Source organism: Haliotis rubra, unplaced genomic scaffold (assembly GCF_003918875.1).
Source record: "Haliotis rubra isolate DU_JTF1 unplaced genomic scaffold, ASM391887v1 Scf119, whole genome shotgun sequence".
Classification (NCBI taxonomy): domain Eukaryota; kingdom Metazoa; phylum Mollusca; class Gastropoda; order Lepetellida; family Haliotidae; genus Haliotis; species Haliotis rubra.
The window spans coordinates 1,637,956-1,650,563 of record NW_025765103.1 but is presented as its reverse complement, the minus strand read 5'-3'; positions in this window follow the sequence as shown (position 1 = coordinate 1,650,563).

Below are 12,608 nucleotides of genomic sequence, written 5' to 3'. Positions count from 1 at the left end.
ACAGAAGAAGTCACGGTTTTATTGGCGTGAAACAGTTACATTCTGAGCGAGATGTAGAAACCAACAAAGGATTCTACATCCCTAACTGTGTGCCTGTATATTCTTTCGACATTAACACTGTAATTGGCAGTAGTGCTGCGCGTCATTAGTAATATCCTCAGACAGGTGCCCCGTCTTATACAAAGCTCCATGTCCCGGGACAGAGCGTGAAGGTGGCACTTTTTACAAAGTTATCTAACAGCCGTACCCATGTCGGACATTAGGTATATACATGCAGTATTCTGTGCTGAGGTGACATAACGTTTACCGATTAAATACCGTTTGTTTGTGTGTTTGTTTAATACCATATGACAGCGGTTTGTAAATAATCGAGTGAAGTAAATGAGATACATAACTATCAACCAAGTCACCAATTATCACAGTCCCATCCACTGAAAAACCTCTTACGACCAGAATAGGCCGCCGGGGACCATTATTTACGGGTAAGACAGAAGCACATCTGGACATTCCGTTTTGGGAAGCCTGTCCAGTAGTTCCTCTCTTCTGATCTGCCCCTGAAGATCCGGACTAGAATTGGTCTTCAGCTGCCCTTGCTTGTTCGTGTTTGTAATCGTATCGCAACTGCGAAGATAAACCACCATGATGTCAACCACTGGGTTGTCTGGTACACACTAGAGTATGTACAGACCGCCGTGGTATAGATGAAATATTGCTGGGTGCGTCGTTACACAAACTATCAAACTAACCGTTGATGGTGGATTATGTTTTCATTGCTTTCCCGTGACCATACTGGCTTGATGCTTTGGGGGCGTGCATGATGACGCTGACACCAGAGGAAAATTAAAGTGGATCTCGAATGCGTTATTATGCCCTAAAATATTTCCCTATAGTTTTTGTCAAATGAAAAGCACACATCCATAGTTAACGGTTGTAGTTAATTGAAGATGATGCCTTGTGTACATCAATCAGACACCCGACCGTATGTTTGCCTATCACATGATGGTGTCCATTGCAAATCATCACCAGAGACGTAATTCTATCCGTTTGATTATATCTGAAACTATATATGCTTCCACGATAGAATAAATATTATTTCGAATGCAAATTCGTGTGATATGGAAATAATAATCGCCATATGAAAGTGCAAATAAAACCTTTAAAAAACATACTGCGTGTCATTTCTTACTGTTTTGTTCTTTATCCCTGTGATTGGTTGAACATAGTTTTGACAGATCCGCATGTCTCCAAATATTGGCTTTAGATCAGCCTCTGTGGGAATTCTATTAATGTCAACATACTGACCAGGCAAGCAGACGACAGGGGACGCCATTTTGATTGCAAGATCAAATCCAGAAATGGAGAACAATTCCAGTAATGAACTGGTTGTGCCCATGGTGATTGTAGGACTTGAAGTGATTGGAATGGAGCTGCAAGAGTAGGAGGCATTTTGATGTAATTTAGAGATTACTTGATGGGCTCGAATACATTCTGTCGTTTTTATCACCTCCTGTTTTCACAGTTATAAGGTACCCCACTGAGCGTGAAAGGTTGCAACCATAACTAATTTTGCGTGCATACAGGTGTGTGGGTGGTTGGGCGAATCAGTGATGTGTTTTTATAGACTCGTTATCAGACCCCTGCCTGTAACGGTGTTGGTTGGCGGGATGGACTGTCGCACTGTGGATGCTGGATCTAAAAGACGTTATCACAAACAGCACCTATGGTTATGTTGATTACTACATGTATGCTTCTTTCGTGACTTTGCGCGAGCTGCACGAAGGCCGTCAATGCGGAATGGCACGTGTGGTCACAAATGGATCAGTGTAATGATATTCATGACCACTGACGTTAGCGGACATCGTGGTGGTCTTGAGGATTGCGGCAAGACGTGGCGATGAACAGAAGCAAGCAAGACGATGGTACAGCTTCTAATCTCCGCCTTGATGACAACTTGGAAACGCAGAAAACACAACGTGATTCATTTATTTCTGTACTACTCACAATTTGATAGGGATCATAGAAAGTTTGATGAACATATGCAATCAGGTTTTGTTCCTGCCGTTGATAAACGACACATTGTTAAAAGGAAATGTGTATAAGGCAGTGCCATATACACATTTGCACGTGCGTTTCATGACACCAGATGAGCATGCAGCCTGGAGTGTTGATGAAGGTTTGGACATTTCAATACGTTTGTCATAACAGTTAACACCCATCATGCCTCATCAAGGTCAAAGACGTCTTTTGATGTCAGAACAATTGGGGAGATGCATCGGCATGCTTGAATCAGGCTTCTCACAACGTGACGTTGCGAATGCTCTGAACGCCAGCCAAAGCGTTGTTATCAGAGCGTCGCACCGGCATCAAACTTTTGGTATGGCAGCACACCGTCATGGCGGTATTCGTCAAAGGTCGACAAGACCACTTAATCATCGTTTAGGCACGACGTCTTCCTTTCTGGACAGCCACCAGCCTTCGAAATACCTCCTTAACACCTCAGGCATGGCGTATTCATCCACCCAGACATTACGGAATCGTCTTCATACAGCCGGCCTCAACTCCAGGATTGCAAGTGTTCGCATCCCACTGACCAAACGTCGCAGGCGGGAACGTTTGATTTGGGCTCATGATCATGTCACTTGGACACATAACGAATGGGTAGCAGTTCTCTGTACTGATGAGTCACAGTATGGTTTGGACTTTACTGACAGAGGACAGCGGATGAGGAGACGAGAAAGGGAAAGGTTTAACGATGCTGACAAAGGCGAACATGATGGGGGAGGATATACCATGGTCTGGGGAGGAATCAGCAGAAACGGAAAAACTGTTCTGCATGTCATGGGGAGGGGCACGGTGACAGGTGTTCCGTACAAATCGGTGATTCGGTGAAATCAGAGTTCATCTTGATGGACCATAACGCCCGTCCCCATCGTGCTGAGGTGGTGGACCGGTTTCTTGAACAGGAAACAATTGTCCGTATGGAATGGCCCGCGCGCTCGCCGGACCTAAACCCTATTGAACATGTGTGGAACATGCTGCAGGTTGCCATTTCCGAACTCGGAAAAACCCTGGTCGAGGAATGGAATAACCTTCCAATGGCGACCATCCGGGTTCTTATTGACAGCATTAACCGTCGATGCCAAGCTGTCATTGAGGCACGGAGAGGCCATACCCGTTATTGGCATTGAAATGGATAAAATCAAAAGACCCCTCTCTGTATCCAGTTTGCTGTTGTTCACCTTTTCATGATAAAATGCAATTTGGGAATGTAATGCACTCTTCAACATTAAACTTTAAAAACAGTCCACTGTCAATGAATTTCTGAACCATTAAATGGATTAACTCTTTATAGACGTATTATTTTATCTTTTCCACGGTTTGCGTTGGATTGACATGTGATCCCTATCAAATTGTGAGTAGTATATATTGTCTACAATATGTATGTAGCTATGTGTGTGTGTGTGTGCGCGCGTGTGTGTGCGTGTGTAAACATGCATGCATGTATGTATAAGCAATTAGCAAGGTTTTACTTAGTGTACAAACAAGAAATGGCGTTCTGTCGGTAAATATCTTCACCAAGTTTTTAAGCACATAATATATCAAACATGCCTGTTATGACAACAACCAGATCACACTACACAGTTTCATCAGCTTTGATACGTCAAGCGTCCTTCCCTAAATATCATGGTGTGCGGACTGCCCGTGCTGCCGCCGAAATTCGCCATGATGAGATGCGCCAGTAGCTGGTGACGGACGGCTGGAGTCTCTGGTTTGTACTGTATCAAAGGTTTGCCATCACTACATCCGTACTGGTGCGTCTCACCACAGTAACGTGAAGGAGAAACACTGAATCGTGGCAGCCATATTGAAAATCAGACTCGAAGCACTCGAACCATAATGTTCTCCTTCTGCGAAATGCCTTATGAGTAAACGCGGGAATGTGAATGAAGCGTTCGCTGTGTGTCAGCACTTCCATCACAGGTATACATAACAACTAAGATTCCGTATATGTTCCGAGTGTCCTCCTTGTTCTTTAGTCTGAAGCCGAGAAAATTACTCTTCGGGCAACCATGACAGACGTCTTTCAGCGTCTGTGTAGTCATTTTCAATTAAGGAAGTGTATGGTTGGCGAGGTGCGCCACGTGTTATTTCCACTGGAAGCTGGTATCGACTGACAACATGTGGCTGTCGTCCCGACTATAGGACACGATCAAGGTGAAGGGTTCGTGCCTACAATGGGATTTACTGCTACCGCAACTAGACGAGCACTTGAGTCTGAGTGTCTGGCGGCCAACACTAAAATAACCTTGGCTCTGTTCAACAAAGCGGCCTCGGCATTTTATTTCAAATAATTAAAATGAGTGAGTGTATAAAGTTTTAGGAAGTAGTATATCACGGTAACTCATGAATACACGTCCGTGGGACATACAAACCAGTGATGGATAGAATGAGCAATCATTGACGCCGTAGGATGGGATGCTGTTCATTCAGCCAAGCCAAACATTGTCAGATCTACATTTATGACTCCGGCCACTTCTACAACTGTTCTCCTACCAGGACGTATACCTCTACAACCACTGCTACAACTTCGACTACCAGGACGTATACCTCTACAACCACTGCTACAACTTCTCCTACCAGGACGTATACCTCTACAACCACTGCTACAACTTCTCCTACCAGGAAGTATACCTCTACAACCACTGCTACAACTTCGACTACCAGGACCGCTACAACCTCTACCAGGACGTAACCAACCACTGCTACAACTTCTCCTACCAGGACGTATACCTCTACAACCACTGCTACAACTTCGACTACCAGGACGTATACCTCTACAACCACTGCTACAACTTCTCCTACCAGGACGTACAACCACTGCTACAACCACCTCAGGACGTATACCTCTACAACCACTGCTACAACTTCGACTACCAGGACGTACTGCTACAACTTCTCCTCTACTACAACCACTGCTACAACTTCGACTACCAGGACGTATACCTCTACAACCACTGCTACAACTTCTCCTACCAGGACGTATACCTCTACAACCACTGCTACAACTTCTCCTACCAGGACGTATACCTCTACAACCACTGCTACAACTTCTCCTACCAGGACGTATACCTCTACAACCACTGCTAGAACCACTGCTACAACTGCTCGACTACCAGGACGTATACCTCTACAACCACTGCTACAACTTCTCCTACCAGGACGTATACCTCTACAACCACTGCTACAACTTCTCCTACCAGGACGTATACCTCTACAACCACTGCTACAACTTCTCCTACCAGGACGTATACCTCTACAACCACTGCTACAACGGTAACGCAATGGTTTCACCGTGTCACGTTCCTGTTCGCTACACAAGCATCTACTAATGACTAATATATTTATTCGATGAACTTTCCCGCAATGATGCAGGCACGATGTGGGTCATGGGACGTCATGGGCACATAATTGGCAGAGTGATCTCATTGTGCGATCATTGATGAACGGAAAAGCAATGCGGTTTACTGGTGATCTGAGTACAATCTTCATTAACACCACAGTCTCGTTTCCTTGAGGTGAAAACCAATTAGTGAAGTGGCCATATAGCTGACATTTGGGCCAGGGGAGAACATAGCAGCAGCCCCAAGCAGGGGGTTGTTTCTCCCCAATATTTCGTATTTGATATCTCGTGCTATGATATTTGACATTTCCAACATCAATCACCCATTGCTTTCCCACAGTCGAGTTTTCACAGAAGAAAATCATGGGCACGGCTCGTGCTGTTCATATTCCTGTAGAAATAAAGTATGTAGAGGATGCTTGTCCTTCTATTCAAGCACAAATACTGGCTATCCCATTCCGTTCCTGTTGGAATATAGGATCTAGAGGATGCAAGTCCCTTCCACGAAGTTTGACATGAAGATTTAAGTGGAAGCACTTCTCGTCGTTCCTCTTGAAATGGTGGATTTAGGGGATGCACAGCCCTTTTGTTCCTCTTACTATAGGGAACTGGAGGATGCACACCCTTTCTGGAGATGCACGATTTGGCGTCTTTTGTACTGCAGTGAAATTATTGATGCATCCACAAGCACCCAGTTTGTCCCGTCTTCACACTCTCCTCAAAATCAGGCAGTTTATCAGCAATGATCTGCCACGGCGACCTAGTGGGTATTGAATCAAGTAAAATATCTGATCTTAATTACAATGATGTTCACGAATACACTAACTCCCCTTGAAACAAATGCCCCGTTTAGCTTACAGCCTGTGTTCAGCATCTGCCCCTAGTGTCGGTCTCATTCCAAACTAGGTTGACCTGGCCTGGGAGATATAGGGCTAATTCCATGTCATGGCACGGGGGGCTCAGGGGAGGCCCGTAATGATGTGACAAACACCCCCGGGATCACAACCCCGGGGGCACAGGATCACAGGGCCATGCTGTATTCTGCTATCGGAGGGAGACCAACACAGGGGCGTGTGCAGTGACTGTTAATTAACTTATTTCGCATATGAAACCACCAACGTGTTCACGTCTTTGTAACAGGTGACATGCTTTCGTAATTCACATGGTGCAACGGTATTAAGAACGCTGAGCTAGTGCTATGGTTGGTTTGTTGCCGCCGCACTCACTAATATTCCAGCTATAAGGTGGCGACCTGTTAATAATCGAGTCTAGACCAGACAACCCAGTGATCAACATCATGAGCATCGATCTACGCAATTGGGAACCGATGACATGTGTCAACCAAGTCAGGAAGCCTGACCATCCGATCCCGTTAGTCGGCTCTTACGGCAAGCATGGGTTGCTGAAGACCAATTCCAAATGAATGATAGTGATGATGATGAAGCATGCAACTTTATGGATGGCAACGTCTTGTTTATTGCATAGAGCGACGTTTCGGTGTAGATTCTTACACCGTTATCGCTGTATGCATCAAACAGTTGACATCCATAAGTGTCTGTTTCATTAGTGACTCACCGACTTCTAGAATGCCGATCAAATGAATAGTGATGATGACACAGATGAGATGGTGATAAAGCGAACTTGGAATTACTTTGAGCGAGTGAGAGAGTATGTGTTTGGGTGAGTGAGTGAGTGTGCCACCTGGTGAGCGAGGTTTGACGGTTACATGTTGGAATATGTCCAAATAAGATACAAGTAATCACTTTGTCCTTTCAGGGCGAGGGACGTACACCTTGGTGCTAGCAGACCGCGAATCATATTTGAAAGAATCCGGAATTCGCATCTGAACCGCTATAAGTTCTTTCTTTCATTACACCGCATGATAAACGCATAATCATATTTATTACACACGTGGTCAACGTATGGGTAGTTGCATATTAATCTCGTACGTCACACGAGTGTCGTATCGTGTTGACCTGTGTCGTAACGACTTGACCTGAAATTCTAACGATTTGATTGGATAACCGATGACCTCTCAATTAGGTCACATTCTGACGTAACTATTTTTTCATTCATAACAAACACGTGAATTCATTCATTCTACAACTTAAATGCATTGTGGGAATGTAAACATTGCGAACGTTGCCGTGTCGCTGTTTAATTGTGAGTCGAACTGAGACATTATATCCGTCGAAAAACCTAAACGCAATGTTTCCACCAGTGATGTTAGCCGAATGAAGCAACTGGAAACCAAGAAACGAGGTGAAACGGAGTAGTTTACTGTAGGAGGCTGTACGAGGCGATGACAACTGACATGCATCGTGACGTCGGTTACCATGGCAGTGACGTCATTAGTGGAAACTCTTCCGCAACCTCTTTATGAAACCGGTTTCGGTTTGAAACCAAAAACATAACAAAAATACGCTATTTTGTCAATTTAAATGCATGTAAGACGTGGGTAATAAATAAAATACAACACTCGGTCTCATTACATATGAATTATACGAAACTCGTGACCTTCCTTATGTTATCTGACCTCGCTTTCGCTCGGTCAGATAACATAGGAAGGACACTCGTTTCGTAGAATTCGTATGTAATGAGACCTCGTGTAGTATTCTCTATATACGTAAACAGATAAACAAGAAAGAACATACAACAACAGAATTACTCATACCCCATGCTTGTCGAGATCGGGTGGTCAGACTAGCTGCGTTGGTTGTTGCGCATCATCGTACCCCAGTAACGTAGATCGGCGTTCATGACGTTAGTCACCGGATGGTCTGGTCTGGTCTGGAATCGTTACTTACAGACATCGGGCTGAGTGTGGATATAACAAGACACAAAACAACCAACACCATGTTTGTCATGACATGCGATAGAATTAGATCGGGTGACCACACTGCTTGAACTGGGAGGATTCATCGTTTTCAATAGGGATGTCACGATACATAAGTTTCATGAATCGATACGTATCACGATACCCATGTCACGATTCGATACGTATCACGATACCTATTTTCGCGACATTATTGCGTAAATTTAGTTACATTTTGAACATTGATATTTCATATTTTATAATTGTCCATGAAAAGATAAACATTTTTTATTCTCAGAGATTAACAAGTTCTAATTTCCCATTTTTGTGCATGAAACTTTTTCATTTATAACTGTCATAACATAAAAAAAACATGATACAATTGCAAAATTTAAACGATACATAAACATATTTAAACCGATACTTTAAAAACTAAATATCGATACAGTTTTGAATGCATCGATAACTGTATCGTTTTAGAAAAAAGTATCGATGTATCGTGGCATCCCCAGTTTTCAACTGCATAGATCGACGCCTACAATATCAGTCACTGATTGGTGAGGTCCAGGCTCGGATGCTACCGCTTCGGTAGTGAATACACCTTCATATACCCAGAATAAAAGCTATATGATACTAAATATATAGTATAAATACTCAAATATATTCACGTATAACTGCAACGTCGTCGGAAAATCCGTGCACTTTAAGCAGCAACAGGATACCATGTTATCAATGTCTTACATAAAGTGCCATGCTGATGACATGTGACATTTTAAAACAACTGCGTAGAGTATCAACTGATTCCTCCTTAAACCCCAGAAAATGTAACAACGAGAGATGTGGAGTGGGCGACTGATCACTGCAGTCGAGTTATTGTTTTCATCTTTGCCATAAATGGAGATGATTGAACTTTCCGACTGCATTGATATTAGATAATGGTATTAAATAGTGAGTGTTGGGGAATCAGCTCGCTTGGCAAGAGGTCTGACTATACCAACCCACAACACAACACAACACAACACCTGAGGAAATAAACGAGGAGTTTATTACACACAGTCACAGGATGATTTGGTACACAATCAGTCAATAATGGCATGGTTTAAAATTAATTATTAGAACATGTTAACAATGCAATCAGCTATCAAAGTACATAAACATGACATGTAGATTCGTTACACGACACATACTACATTAATCACGATACATATTCTCAATGTACACAACAATAGTTCCGTACTCTACACATCAACCCAGTGGACGTTCATACAATCTACATTCTGTAACAGTCACAAAACAGCATAGTATTCACAACGTAATACAATAGTTAAAATACCCGACACACTCTATACATTCTATAATAGTCACATAACAGTGTAGTTTCATCAGTATTAAATAAACAATCCTAAACAGTAATACAGAATATATGAGACACAATAAAGGATGCGTCGTTCCACATAGACCTGAAGGTAGTGCTAAGGGTAACAAATAGTAAAGAGATGTCCAATAAGATTACAGTTAACACAGAATAACAATGGTAAGATCTATCAGGGCCCTGTTCCTCAAAGCGATCAGACATAGACGACTGTCGTAAGTCTATGTTAAAATATGGGAGTTACGATCATCTTAGCGCTACGATCGCTTTCAGGAACGGGGCCCAGGAAGAAAGTAAAGTTACATACCTGAGTGAATTTACTAGACAGCCACCCAATGCTTTGTGACTGTCATCCGTATTATATACGGTATCTATTCTAGCTATCGCAGACAATCGCGTTTACAGATAAAACTTACGATAACGTTGTTATTGTGAACATGAGATTATGTCATTTAGTTGGACCGAAGCATCGATGGCCAGTCGCGAGTATGCCACGAACGGTATACCGGTATGTGGTGCGGGATTTGACCATAGGATATAAATATACAGTACAGATAAAGGTACTGCATCTGGGTTGTATTAGCTTCACAGACACTGGTCCCGGAGTATGTCCGATGTGACTCTTGGGAGTTTTAAGATAGTTGAACGTGGTCAGTTTTTTGGTAGTCTGTAATATTTCCAATTTTCGATAACATATCATGTCATAAAATATTGGTAATTCTTTGTCCGGTTTTTCCGTGTTAATAATGGTAAAGAAATCATAAAAGTACAGTTTGAAACAGTAGTGTGTGATGTTGATATTACTGTCATTCTATCAATTGCTAATCACGTATGAAATAACCATACTCACAATCTCTCGCCATAGCGTGAACTGTAGTCTAAGGGAGGTAACGCGATATAAGACGTCACAGTTATTATTATTTGTGCCGGTCTAAAAAATACGAAGTTCTACGTAGATGATACATACTTCTACGTTGATGGTACATACTTCTACGTTGATGGTACATACTTCTACGTTGATGATACATACTTCTACGTTGATGGTACATACTTCTACGTTGATGGTACATACTTCTACGTTGATGATACATACTTCTACGTTGATGGTACATACTTCTACGTTGATGGTACATACTTCTACGTTGATGGTACATACTTCTACGTTGATGGTACACTTCTACGTTGATTCTACGTAGATGATACATACTTCTACGTTGATGGTACATACTTCTACGTTGATGGTACATACTTCTACGTTGATGGTACATACTTCTACGTTGATGATACATACTTCTACGTTGATGGTACATACTTCTACGTTGATGGTACATACTTCTACGTTGATGGTACATACTTCTACGTTGATGGTACATACTTCTACGTTGATGGTACATACTTCTACGTTGATGGTACATACCTACTGCGTTGATGGTACATACTTCTACGTTGATGGTACATACTTCTACGTTGATGGTACTCACATTGAAATGGCTATGGTTATTTCATACGTGATTAGCAATTGATAGAATGAAAGTAATATCAACATCAAGACGGGTCATGGTAAAGAGAGCATCTGGGCCCGTTCCTCAAAGCGATCGTAGCGCTACGACTGTCCTAAGTCTATGTTAAAGCATGGGAGTTACGATCATCTTAGAGCTACGGTCGCTTTGAGGAGCGGGACCCTGGTATCATTACAGAATAGTTGATTGCTCGAGTCCATGAGTGATCGTCGAGTGTTTGCACGTCAATAAATGACCATGGAATCTCTAAACTTCAGTACGAATGAATCTGAAACAGAAGTGTGTTCCTAGGTATGAATAACCATTCCTTTTTGTTGTTCTTGTCTGTTTATTACTTCGTTCAAAACGATGAATTAATGCGTTAGACTATCACCTAAAATGGCTTGGAGAACGTGAACGTTCAGATGGGTGAGCTTAAAATGAACGGGTTGTCTTTTTTGATAACTGACTAGAGCTTTGTACAACAACATTTTACTTTCTTGTATCAATTATATGTTGGTTGATAATAGCACATTAGGCCACACATATATTATCGACTATCTACTATAGGTGTTTCTGAAGAAATATTTTCTTCCTGAAAATATCAACTTTGTCCGAGCCCTCTATGAGATAAACGTGGGTTGTTTTGCAAGGAAGGATATATATCCTCTGTTCAGTTGTTATAAATAAAAACAAAGTTAAAGGTCACATGCAACGTAAAACACAACTTTGCAGATTCTGATACCTTTCGGTATGGACTTACCGAAACAAATCGTTAAAAATGCAAATTCAACTTATAAAGATGAAAAATAACGCGATGAAAAAAAACGCGCGAAATCGGAGTTCAAACGTTTCACTAATTTTCCCCACTTTTCTGGGGAATACGAGTTTCAACAGCTGGGCTGCGCTCATAGCACGTGCGCAGTGAAATAGGTTCGCGCAACTTGGAAGCGGGCTGTCTTGTGAATACTCGGTGAAGGCTTTGGTGTGAGCTATTTTTCTAATGTTTTGTTGATATCTCACAGGCGCGAGCTTTTTATATGTTATGACAGTAAATAAACTGTTTATATAATTTCATTTGTCTATTTCACCACACGTTCTTCTTACCGAGTCACTTTCTCAGTTCGATACTTAAAAGCAATGTCATTATTTAGAGTTGACACAATTTCTAAATGTGACATAGATATGTCGCTGTCACAGACAAAACTCAATGTCTTGTTTTATTGACACCTGTGTGTCTGCCTGCCTGTCCGCTAATGACAATATTCAATACACAACTTCGATCACTGACCACATGCAATTTGAACACCAATCAGGCTATACACCATAAACAAAACGCATTGATTTATGGCCCGAGTTCGGTCTCAGTCACATTATGTAATTACACAGACAGGCAAGTGTGATACTTGAACACATGACATGTTATGATGTCTGTTGATTGCAAAATGTTATACATAAAAAATGAGCATGTATTTACAAAAACCAACATCTCAGTATATACACACACAATGACCCGTGAAG